The 13,117-nt window shown below is 36.4% G+C and overlaps 1 protein-coding gene across 4 annotated transcripts in view; it reads left to right on the top strand.

Annotated features, from left to right (window-relative positions):
- LOC150106691 (putative phosphorylase b kinase regulatory subunit alpha) overlaps positions 1-13,117 on the top strand; it is a 745,167-nt gene that overhangs the window by 666,628 nt on the left and 65,422 nt on the right. The window lies entirely within an intron of this gene.

Here is a 13,117-nt window from a genome sequence, read left to right as displayed (position 1 = left end):
ATATAATACATGATGGTACAAATTAAGTGAATATTGAATCCAACATTATTTCATAGCTGAATATAGAAACTACAAGAGTTTCATGCCGAATATATAGAAACTAAAAGTTTTGACTAATGCAAGCATAAGTAGTGCCTTATGGGCAACTCATAGTAAAGGTTCAGACCACTTTCCTTAGTATTTTCTATAAATGTAAAGCACATCTTCTAGAGGATATGTATAATAAAAATAAGCCTTTGGCTCTCTATTTCGTAATACATGATGGTTTATTTATTTTCAATTACAATCTAGAAATTATTGAAACAAAGAAATATAAAAAATAAAAATTTTTGTTACAAAATAATGCAAACATTGATAATGAAAGAAAATAAAACTAAACAAATGCATTTAACATTAATTAATCAGAATCTTCAATAGTTGGATTTACAAAACTGTCATAACAGTCATCGCAAACAATATTGTTATGCTGAAGGCATAAATACTTTTTACAATACTTGCAAAAATATTTTGATAAGCGACTCGTTTTGGATGCATAGCATATAATACATCTTTTTTTTTTCTGTTTGTCGAGGGAGCTGTATCTATGTCGTCATTAGAATTTCCTTCAAATTGTGTCTGAAACTGATGAAGTTTCAGGTGTAAAGGCCTATTCACGCCTGTAGAGATTTCTGAACGCCTTTTTATTTGTTCTGACATTAACTGCATTATGAGATTTCTAATAAATATTCTGTGCCGTATTTTCACACATATGAATTATCTGTTCAGCATATGAATAATCTGAGCATTTATTTCTGCAATATTCAGAATTGTGTAGAATATAACCATAGGCCATCTTCTGGTGTTCCTGGCTACATTATATGCACCAATCATTTTGTCCACAGTGTCAACTCCTGTCTTAGTTTGATTGTAATATTCTATTTTATCAGGCTTTTGGGAATCTAAATTCACAGTGTTATCAAAGTGCATACTTGAAACTAAAATTACGTTTTTTCCTTTTTTTTTTGTTATATGAGATACAAGCGTGCAATCTGCACCAAAAGCAAATATGTTGAATTTTTCGGACCTATTTTTAGGAGACACCAATTCAGGTGGTAGTTGGGGTTTATTCTTTCGAACAGTACCTACATATGAAAGTCGCTTCTTTTTCAAATCAGCAATAAGATTTATATCAGTGAACCAATTATCGGCTATAATGTTACGTCCTGAAGAGTAAATCGGTTCTGCAAGTCTCTTGATTACGTCTACTGGTTTATTACTAATCAAGTAAGGTCCTTTGGGCTGCATATATTACAAGATTTCCTGTGTAAAATACTTTTGAATCAACCATAGCAAAAATTTTTATTCCGTATTTACAGTTCTTTGATGGAATATATTGTCTAAACTCACATTTGCCTCTAAACCTAGGTAACATTTCGTCTATTGTTACATTCTGTCCAATAGAGTAGCATAATTTACAGTTTTACAAATAGTGAGAAAAATGTCTCTCACAGCTGCTAATTTGTCAACTTTCAGGTGTTTTAAGCAGGTAAGTTTGTTATCAAACTTGATATAATTGTGAATAAATCTATCTCCATAAGGTCATCGTAAGTAAAAAAGTTCAATCCCACTACCATCTGTAGCCCATAAATCCTGCAAATTTAGCCGATTGTTGCGACGTAAACCAGATATGAGAGGCCTAAAAATGCTTTGAATTCTGTTTTGTCTATTTGTTTAGCATCTCTTTCTCTTGAATACTGGTTTGAAATAGAATCGATGTATTTATTTGTATATAATAAGATTAGATCTAAAATATCACCTGTGATAAAGCAATTCCAAGTTTCAAGTTCTGTCTTCACATTTTTTGCGTTTGGCCGAACTAACAGAAGCTGACGCAAAATATTCTGCAGCTGTCTTCTAATTTGTTTTCTTATTGGATTTTTCCTCCATTTTGATGCTTTGTCCTTTCCAAGAAAATACTCTTCATTTGTTTTAATTCATTTTCACTAGAAATATCTTGTTCGGTATCCGAATCTTCTGAATGAACTTTCACATAATCATCATCATCTAAATTGCTTTCACTTCCGCATTCAAATCTATCATTCTCATCATCAGACTCCAGTAACATTCACCGAATCTCTTCAACATTTGATGGATTATCCAATTGATATACACGTATTTTTCCAGCCATTTTCAGCGATAAATAAAACGACTAAACCAATGCTATACTGACATCGCAGCTCGCAGTATCTCTCAGATACAATTTACTGTCAAATATCACAAACCTTTACAAAAAACATGTTCAACTAAACTGATAGCAAAAAAAAAAAAAAAAAAACAGTGCGGAATATCACTCATAACATACGCACACGTAGCTAGTCATGACCTTCAACCTATACATTAAAGTATCTGTCAGATCTGCTGGACCTCCCAGGATCAAATATCACAAAACTTTGCATAACACATGTTAAACCAAACTGATAGCAACAAAAGTGCGAAATAGCACTCGTAATATACTCACGCGCAGCTACTCATGACCTTCAACCTATACAATAGATAGATTAAAGAATATTCATGTTAACAATTAGCATGTATCTGTCAGATCAGATGTGAGCGCCCAGGTGTTAAACTAATAATAAAACAATATCTATTGACTTGTTTCACACATTAAAGACCAATCACTTTTTCAGAGTGGTAGATTAAGTAATGATCACAAATTAAAATAAATTAAAATCTGAGATAAACCATTCGAGTATTAAGTATTATGGGTTCCTCATTTTTTTTATTATTATTTAAGAAATGAGAACCAGTGATATGTGGCACATACCACCTGTCTTCTAGAATTGCTTTGAGGATATTGTTTGAAAAGTTGATGTTGTGAGATCTAATAAATGACTTCCAGACATTACTTAAGATGAGTTCTTGTTCTTTGTTGAGGGAACCAATGTGAGTGAACAATCGTGGTGGATTCTTTGATTCAATGTTGAAGGAAGTTTTCTTCAAAAAAGAGTATGAGGGCTTTATCCTAGTTGATAAAGTTGTCATGTGTTGGAAGAATGATGAGCAAGTCCCAATTTTTTCTTCTGTATGCCAGATCATTGACCACAAGAACATAAAATCCTAACTCAGGTGTTTATAGAATCAATAGTGTCTTTTGGAGATCAAAGGCTATGAATGGTTTGTATTGGCTTAATTAACCCTGATATTTTAACTTTTGAATAAAGTAGCAGTGTTGATGGAGAGATTTCCAGTGTATGAAGTTGAGTCTCTATAATTGGGATTTTGCTGTGAAGGAAGATCAGAAAATACTATCTTCTGGACGTTGCACCTCAGATACCCATTAAAGATGAACTAGCTGAGCAGAAACTGGAGGGTGTGTGTGTGTGTGTGTGTGTGTGTGTGTGTGTGTGTGTGTGTGTGTGTGTGTGTGTGTGTGTGTGTGTGTGTGTGTTTTCATCTTTTAAAGTGGGAATTGTTTTTAGAATGTAAATTATGTCTATTTTGTAAATTGATGGATGGTTAAGAGGTGAGGCATGAAGATAACATCCATTGTGAGTTAAATGCCCAATAAAATTCCATTGCCTGATATTTTTGAAATCAAAACATCAAAAAAAATAGTTTTCCTTCACTAGCTAATTCTAAAAAATAATAATAAATAAAAAAAATAATAAAATTATTAAATCAGTTAATACCGTTTATTTTCTTATAGGATGTACGTGAGGCTGTTTTAGTCCTATCTAGCTTTTGGAGATTGAATGGGCAGTTCAATCTCCACTGGTAGCCAATGAGAGATAGCTGGCACGAGGCTATCACTAATTTTTAAGCGGCACACAGTGAAGAAATGGCTAACAGGTGTTGCCATCTCATGGTCCCTAACATAATATTTTGAATGTCTGAAATAGTGCGAGTTCTACAGTTGATTTTTTTTATTATTATTATTATTACATAGCACCTCCAGGGAGTCAAAGACTCATTTAGGGAGAGCACCTACTCCACACCTCTCTGTCTCCACCACTCATTCCACCAACTACAACTACATTCATCATCCACACCAACGCCATCTACCGCCGACCACCACCACTAGAATTTTCACAGAAAATCACAAACATCCATGCCCATGGCAGGATTCGAACCTGCAACCTTTTGGCTGGAGAGCGGGTACGCTAACCACTCGGCGCCAACCAGGACGGCTTGAGTTTCCAAGAGAAACAATGCTTGCCCATGCCAGAGATCAATTAACTTGGGAACCAGTTGAAAAAAGCTTCAAAAAAGTTCCTCTAGTCAGCGACTAGAATTGAGCTCACGATACTCTTTCTTCGGGCAGCTTAATGTTGAGAAGTGCACACACCACTTCTACTGAGCTACACAGGCTCCCTTTTTAATTCTAACGTGAATTGAATTTTTGGATGGAAGGAGTTAAGGAAATTTACAAAATCGTTTAAATCTATATCATGTCTCCAAATAATAAATATGTCAACAATATATCTCATTCAAATAGTAGGTTTGGGGTTGGCTAAAGAAAGAAATACTTTCTCAGAGTTCTCCATGAATAGATTTGCAGAAGAGAGAGCGAGATAAGGGAATTCCTACTGCCAGGCAAAAAAAAAAAAAAAAAAAAAAAGTAGTTTGTAATGATGATTGTCCCATTTAAAGAAATTCGACTAAAGACAAAATCCTTGAATGGTCTTGCAACATTAAGGCTCAACATTTTGTCTTCTGGTACATTGGTGTAAAGAGAGACTATTTCTAGATTTTCAAGAATGTCAGATGACAAAATGGAAATATTTGACAGCTAATGGGGTGAAATTCTCCTAATAGTGAAGGCTTCATCCTAAATAAGTATTATCTGAAAAGAATATCCAGCAGGTAGAATTGTTAGAAATGCTTAGGTTATTTACAGTCATCTGTCTGACTAATTGTTCATATGTTTACCAGATAATTTTAGCCATGCTCCAAACACTCTTGATTTCTTCCTCATTAGTAATCTAAATATAGTGTGGTTGTTGTGTGTATGCAGGTTTCAGATCATAACTTCTATTGATTTTGATGCTTCTACTCTTTTTGCATCCATAATTCTCTCTCTCTCTTCCTCTCAAAACTGTTAAAACACCAGCTACTAAACATATCTTCACATTTCATTTTCAAACCTACATTTTTTTTTCCATTTTTCATTCCTTATACTGCTTCTTTTTTTTTTTTTTGGAATAGCTTATTATTTTCTGAAGTGTATATATAATCTGCAAATCTTCAAATTCAGTATTAGCAAGTTTATTCTTTCTGGCTTGTGAAGAAGCTCTCTTTCTCTCAACACTGAATGAGAGATTTTGCTCTCTTAAGGTTTCTGCCTGGTCTCTGAAGAGAACCAGCCAGTTCGAAACACTGTCAGGCCAGTGAAACCTTTATAAAATCACTGATAAAAGCTGAACATATGGACACTTGGGTGGGGACCATGTTCTTTTAAGTAGTGCAAACTAAGGCAACTCTGTCGCCGAGGATTGTATTCTCATAAGCTCTCAGGTCAAATTTATGAAACTTTCATAGTTTCTACAAATGCATTCGGCTTTGAAATAATGTTGGATCTTTAATATCCACTTTTCCTATGTAATATATTTGTGCTTTTTAACCAAATATATAGAAAGTTTTTTTTCACTGTTGGTTAGTACACTTCTCAACAAAATTATCAAAACACTTAGAAAATGTGGTATAACTTGTGCAGTTTGCAATGAAGCAGAATAAAATTTGGCATGGTGGTGGTGTAAAATAGAATAACAGTGAAATAAGGAGACAGCAAGAAACATTGGATAAATAGAAGGAACATTACATAGGGGTGTATATAAGAATTACCAAGATCATATTATAGAAGTCGACACAGTATGATTGAAAATATGGTTATATAATATCAGTACAGTGTGTGACTTCCCCCTCCCATGGTTAAACAAGAGTGTCTATAATTCTGTGGCAATAAATTACATTCTTCCACTAAATCTGACTTCAACTCATGGATGCAATTCTTGGGCATCTGCACGTGTACGATCAGATTTAAGTCTGGTGATTGTGCTAGCCATGACAGCTGTTGGATATCTTCAGTTTCAAAATTCTCCTCCTCCACCACTTGTGGGTTGCCTGAATTTTATTTTCATGCATGAAAAGAAACCCTGGGCAACCCACATCCCTATAAAGTCTCACATAGGTTTCAGGATCTGTTTTCTTAGTACTGCTGCATGATTGCAGTATCCTAATCAAAAATAAGAAGCGGAGTGCAGCCAATGATCATTATTCAACACCACATGAGAACATTGCCTCCACCTTAACTGTCCCGTTATCTGATGTTGGAGGGATGATACCACATTCAGCAAAAGGGACAGTTAAGATGGTGTCAGGCACCATCTAGAATTCGTTTGTAGGCAGAGACCACAACTGTATCACATTTTTCAGAGCTCCAAGTCACACATTCATATACCAGTTTTGATGAGCTCTGCTGTGGTTTGTGGTTAATGGGATACAAACCACTGCCATTTTTGCATGGAGTTTACATGAAGTGAGAAGAGAAGTTAATTGACAGGACATTGTTGGGATCTGTCTTAATGACAGAGCCAGATATCAGTCTCTCTGTTCTGTTCTTGGCCAACTCTTCTTAAAATGGTTCTGTCTCCTTAAATTGCATCCATAGTGCTAAGCCAACCCATTGAATATGTTAAGCCAACATGCCACTTTTGTCTGCAACTGTCTGGCTTTAAATCACCCATTGACCTGCCATTTCAAAGAATTGTCTAAAAGTTGATGACACAATCTTGAAGGTATTGGAGATATGGCTAACCCATTGAGTAAGCCAAAAAACAAATGAAGTGATGTGGTTGTAACTGTTTTCATAGATGAGTAATTTGCTTTGTATTTGAATCTTTGGAATCATAGATCAAATTCTATTGAATAGTCGGAACTTGCACAGAATGTCTATTATATCAAATATTCACCTTTGCAGATACTGTTAAAATGAAATATTTTTATATAATTTTTAACACTGAAAAATATTTTGTTCTGTTAATTTTGTTGAGCAGTTTAGCAGGACACAACATAAAGAATGCATAGTCGCAGTTTCTGAAGATAAGCTAGACATCAATCACTGTAGTCAATCGCCCAGATTATACTAGTGTAAAGAACATTGTGACTGATCTATAGATTGTTTGAAAGTCTGTGGTATGTGGTAATGAATCATGCTGCCCTCTTGTCTAATAGTCTAGTTGAGTATAGGTGTGGCTGTTGCCTTGAGATCATGCCTGAATTTGTCATTTTATCCAGGAAGCTAAGTGGCACAGGTATCTTGAGCTGTTTCTTCTCATTTGAACAGAGCTTTCAATCTAGCACACGAAAAGGTGAATTCTGAATGGATATTGGATGCTGGTTTATTTCCACAATGTAGGATTCATTGGATAATCCAGTACAGTCCTGCATAGTTGAAATTTTAGTGAATATACTCATGTGTCTTTAAACACAACATTGTAACATGTCATACTGTAGATGCAGTTGCAACATGGCTTCAGAAAATATTATGCAGAAACTTGACAGTGTCCCAGTCTCAATTCTTTTAAGATGAACTGAAATTCTAAGTATTCTAGCCAGACTAGAATGTCCTTCATCATGACTTCAGACTTGATATGCAGGCATAATACAAAAACACAGAGTCCTCAAGACTCCAATTTGGTAAGATAGTAAATATAAATGATGATATTTGACATCTATCATTATTTTTACACCCAAATGAATGAAACATATAAATTTCGAATTACTAGAGTTTATGAGAATAAACCTTTAGCATAGGAATACTTTGGCTTTCACTACTTAAAAGATGTAGACTCTGCCCAGGAGAGATATATAGTCATTTTATTAGTACACTGATTAGGTTCCACTAGCCTGATAGATGCTTCGAACTGTTGGTTCTCATCAGAGACCAGGCAGAAACCTAAGTGGACAAAAAAACTGTCTGTTCAGTACCACAGCAGTCTCATGTCAAAAATAATGACAGATTTCAAATATTATCATTTATATTTACTATCTTACCAAATTGAAACCTTCTAGGCTCTCTATTTTTGTATTATATTTATACACCTACTGAGAGTTCATTTATGAAGAATATAACTTTCTGACATGGGACTGCTGTAGTATTGAACAGAATGGTTTTGCTCTGTGAGGTTTCTGCCTGGTCTCTGATGAGAACCAACAGTGAAACAGCTGTCATGCCAGCGAAACCTAATCAGTGCACTAATAAGATGACTATATGGTCTCCTGGGCAGAGTTCATGTCTTTTAAGTTGTGCAAGCCAAAATATTGATGTGTTGAAGGTTTATTCTCATAAACTCTGGCAACACTTGAAACTTTTATGTTTCATTCATTTGGCATAAAAATAATGATGGATATCAAATATTATTATTTATATTTACTTGCAATGCATTGTGACAAAGGAGAGCCTGCATGTGTGTGGGGTTTGAAGAGACTTCATGTTTTAAGACTCAATGAGTCCCAGCTGAGACTACCCCTGGATGTTGAGTAAAAGTTCAAATCTAAAAAATTTGCAAAAATTAATTTCTTTGATAGATTAAAATTAATTTTTCAAAAATAATTTTGATCATAAATAATTTACATTCATAAATAAATTTTAATTAGTAAAAATTTAATTCACATTTCTTTAATTATACTCTGCTTTAATTAATCACTCCAGTTTACTTAAATGCCACACAAAAATTTAGGAGGAAGACTCTGGATTATTCTTGGTAAAGAACAATCAAAAATGAGTGTAAGCACACCAAATGAATTATCACATCATCAAAACTAGAAAGCAAATGCACCACAATTAGTATACCTGTCCTGTTCATTAATGCTTAAACAAGAAGTATAAGACAAAAACAGTTATTAGAAATCATTTGATCACAGTGATTCATGTTTACAAATCATTCAGTTTTGTGTTGAGCCCATTCACAAGATGTTAGTTGGTTGGTCAACCTATAGTATGTTAGTATTGTGTATGGGTAGTGGGTATTAAAAGGAGAAAATTGCTTACATTTCTTTTTTTTTTTTTTTTATAAGCCTATGTATTGTATTCCTTGGAAAACATTAGAGGAGAGACTGTTTCACAATACAGCAATAGCAAGGATGAAGGAGGAAGAAAAGAAACTTGTTCTGTGGGTTTGGAGTTGTACTGACCACTTTGCAAGGGTATATCATCCTAATGAGGTTACTCAGACAATAATGTGGGAACAGAGATGGGTGAATTGGAGGTTCTTAGGATGTTGCAAGAATGTGCAAGGGAACTGAACTTGCAATGCCTTTGACTAGGCTCTTTAATTTAAGTCTCAGCTCTGATAGAGTTCCAAGGGAGTGGAAAGAGGGCAGAATAATTCCCTTGTATAATGGAGGTTCTAAGACTGCAGTAGCAAATCATAGACCAGTTAGTATCTCAGGCATGGTTGTAAAAGTACTAGAAAAATTGGTAAAAAAGAGAATTCAAGAATAGATTGATAAAAATATGATACTGTATGAGGGTCAACATGGAATTGTGAAGGGTCAGTCATGCCTTAGTAATTTACTAACTTTTTATAATAGAGTAATAGCTGAGTTGGATAAAGAAAATGGCTACATGATGATTTTGCAGAATTTTGCTAAGGCATTTCACGCAATACCGAATGGTACTCTGTTACGCAAATTAGAACAAATGGAGATGGATATGACACTGGTTATTATTATTATTGTTCCGGGCAACTCCAAGGAGTCGACAGACTCATCGAGGGAGGCCCTAACATCATGTCAAGAAAACTATTCGACATTGACACAATATCTATCATACCTTGCTTTGAACTCATTCACGGTCGTAGCACCCACAACAGACTCTGGAAGCTTATTCCACTCATTCACCACTCTCCAAGTAAAAAACCTAGCTCTAACACCCTTGTCAACCACGTTCTTGCCCAGCTTCCATGCATGGCCCCTAGTCCTCCCACCACCAGCCATATTTTCAAAAATATCTTCTGGATCAATCTTATAGAAACCCTTCAGTAATTTGAATGTCTCAATCATATCACCCCTCCTTCACCTATCGTCCAATCTCTGCAACCCACAAATCTTCAACCTATTCTCATAAGGTTCATTCCACAGACCTGCTATCATCTTGGTCACTCGTCTCTGGATCCTCTCCACTTCCTCCCCATCACGAAGAAACCCTGGTGCCCATAACTGGGCACAGTAGTCCAGATGGGGATCTTATCAAGGCTCGATACAGAGGAACAATAACCTGCTTATCTCTACTAGTCAAAGTATTCTTCATTAACCAACTGATCTGATGAGCTGATTTAGCCATTTTTGCAATGTGCCCCCTAAACTTCAATTCCCTATCCACCGACACTCCCAAATCCCTGGCCTCATCAATCTCCTGGAGTACGGTTCCACCAATGCGATATACTGCTGCTATTCTTTTCACCCCAAAGTGCATAACCTTACACTTTGCCACATTAAATTGACATCCATTTTTCCTAGCCCAGTCCTCCAAACTATCCAAATCATCCTGTAAAATTTTGCACTTGTGCACTCACAGTTGCTCTACCCAACTTTGCATCATCAGCAAACAAGTGAACACTTCCTCTCAAATCCTTTCTTATATCATTGATGAACAAATTGAAAAGCAGTGGTCCAAGAACAGAGCCCTGTGGCACACCACTAGTCACAAGCCGTCTTTTAGACTCCACTCCTGAATAAACCACTCTCTGGTATCTCTCCTTCAACCACCCTCCTATCCATCTCACCAACCCTATATCCATCCCCATCTGCTCCAGTTTACTGATTAGGGTTCCATGTGGTATCCTGTCAAAGGCCTTGGCAAGGTCCAGTAGTATCACTGTAAACCCATTACCCCTATCCAGTTCAGCTGTCACTCTGTTATAAAACGTGAGCAAGTTACTGAGACATGATCTACCCTTCACAAAACCATGTTGTCCTCCATACAATATCCCATTTTCATCTATCCAATCCTGTATTATTTTCTTGACTAATTTCTCTAAGACCTTGACAATGATTCCTGATATGCTAATCTGTCGATAATTTACAACAGCAGTCTTGGAACCACCTTTATGCAGTGGAACTATTTTCCCCTCTTTCCACCCCCTCGGGACTAACCCAGACCCGAGTGGTGGATAAGAGGGTGGCTACTGGACAGATATCAAAAAGTGGTATATGGAGGAGCAGAATCAAAGCAAAAACAGATTACTAGTGGTGTACTGCAAGAGTCAGTGCTGGGACCATTGCTGTTTAATTTGTACATGAAGAATTTAGGAAATCACCTGAAAAAAAATATTTAGTTGTTTGCTGATGATGTGAAATTAGCTAGAGTAATAGTTAATCAATGTGATGTGGAGAGCTTGCAGGATGATTTAAATAGGCATGGACAAAAGATAATGGGTGTCATCAGTTTAATGTGGAGAAATGTAAAGTTATGCATTTTGGGATAGATTACAAGCCATGTATTACATTGATAACGCTGTACTGTAGAAAATAGATGAAGCTAGAGATTTACGGGTGGTGGTAGACAGAGAGTTAAAGTTTATAGGATATATTGCATAAGATTACTTGGCTATTGAAGAGCACATTAACAAGTAGAGATGAGGAAGTTGTTATTCTTCTTTATAAGGCCTTAATATGCCCGCCTCTGGATTTCTGTGCTCAAGTCTGGTCCCCCCGGGTTTCTTGGGGATGAGGAAGTTGTGGAGAAGATTCAGAAGTGAGTGGCCTGTGGGAAATGTTCATTATGAGGATAGATTGAAGGTGTGTGGAGATTGCAGAAGTTGGTTGATAGGAGAAAAAGAGGTGATATGATAGAAACATTTATGTTGCTTAAACGGTTTTATAGGATAGATGCAGGGGAGATGTTTCAGTACTTGGCTAGAAGGACCAGAACAAGGTGTCATCCCTGAAGTTGAATAAAGGTGTGGTTAGTAGGGTTGTGAGGACTAGATTTTTTGCTTGGAGAGTTGTGAATAAGTGGAATGGGTTACCAGAGTTAGTTGTGAGTGCTTTGTCTGTTAATGGGTTCAAGGAGAAGTATGATAGATTGGAACTCGGGTGATGAGTCTTCGGACTCCATGGAGGTGCCTGTATAATAATAATAATAATAATAATAATATAAGGTTAACAGGCTGTTAGAAGGTGGAGTAATGCCTTCAGCAAAAGAAAAATCCTAGTTTGTTGGAACCTGGGGAAGCATTGGTTGTGATGTATTTATCCCAGGAGAGGCATTGACGTTAGGGTAATTGCAAGAAGATGTTAGGGTAATTGATGTTCTTTAATTTGACAAACTTCGGCTAACTGAAGTAGGTTGTTGATATACAGAAGGAAGAGGAGTTGGTGAGAAAACAGAACCTTGTAGAACACCCAGCCCTTGTTGAATAGTGAGGCAATAAGGAACCATCCTCCAACACATATCCAGTCAGGAAAATGGCAATCCAATTGCAGAATCATGGGACATACTAAATGATGGGAGTTTACTTAACAGTCCTTTATGCCACACCCATCCAGAAGCTTAGAGATATCATGCAAAGACATGAGAATCACCAAACTTCTCCGTGGCATTTGTCCATGGAGAAGTTTGGTGACACATGTGAGTAGATTCCTCTCTGCAGCAGTGGAATCCATACTAGTGGTCATTTATTAAGTGGTTTCCTTGAAGGCAGCACTGGAGTTGGGTCTTCATGGTTCTCTCCATTACTTTAAATAGGACTGAGCCAAGTGAGATAGTTTGATAGTGATTTGTCATCATCTTGAGAATGGGTTGAACATAGGCCAGTTTTCAGGCTATGGTGTAGATACCAGGGAGAAGGAGAGCATAAACTGGCAACATAGGTCAAGAGTTACTTCTGATGCACAAACCTTCAGGACAATTGGAGGAATGTCATCAGGACTAGGTGACTTTCTAGTGTCTAATTTGGACAACATTCTTCTGATCTCTTTCTGGCAGCAGAGAAGACATTAAGTATTGTTCATCTGGAATGGTTGGAGAATGGGGGGGGGGGGTACCATGATCAGTAGATGTGCTGTATGTGATGATACAATAGAGCAATCTGGGTGTGATGTCACAGACGTGGGAGTAGTTTTGGACAAAAATTAT

Source organism: Typopeltis vanoorti, chromosome 5 (genome assembly GCF_054136105.1).
Source record: "Typopeltis vanoorti isolate ZY-2024b chromosome 5, IOZ_Tvanoo_1.0, whole genome shotgun sequence".
NCBI classification, from domain to species: Eukaryota; Metazoa; Arthropoda; class Arachnida; order Uropygi; family Thelyphonidae; genus Typopeltis; species Typopeltis vanoorti.
The sequence above is the reverse complement of the archived record's forward strand: the minus strand, read 5'-3'. Positions and strand labels throughout refer to the sequence as shown.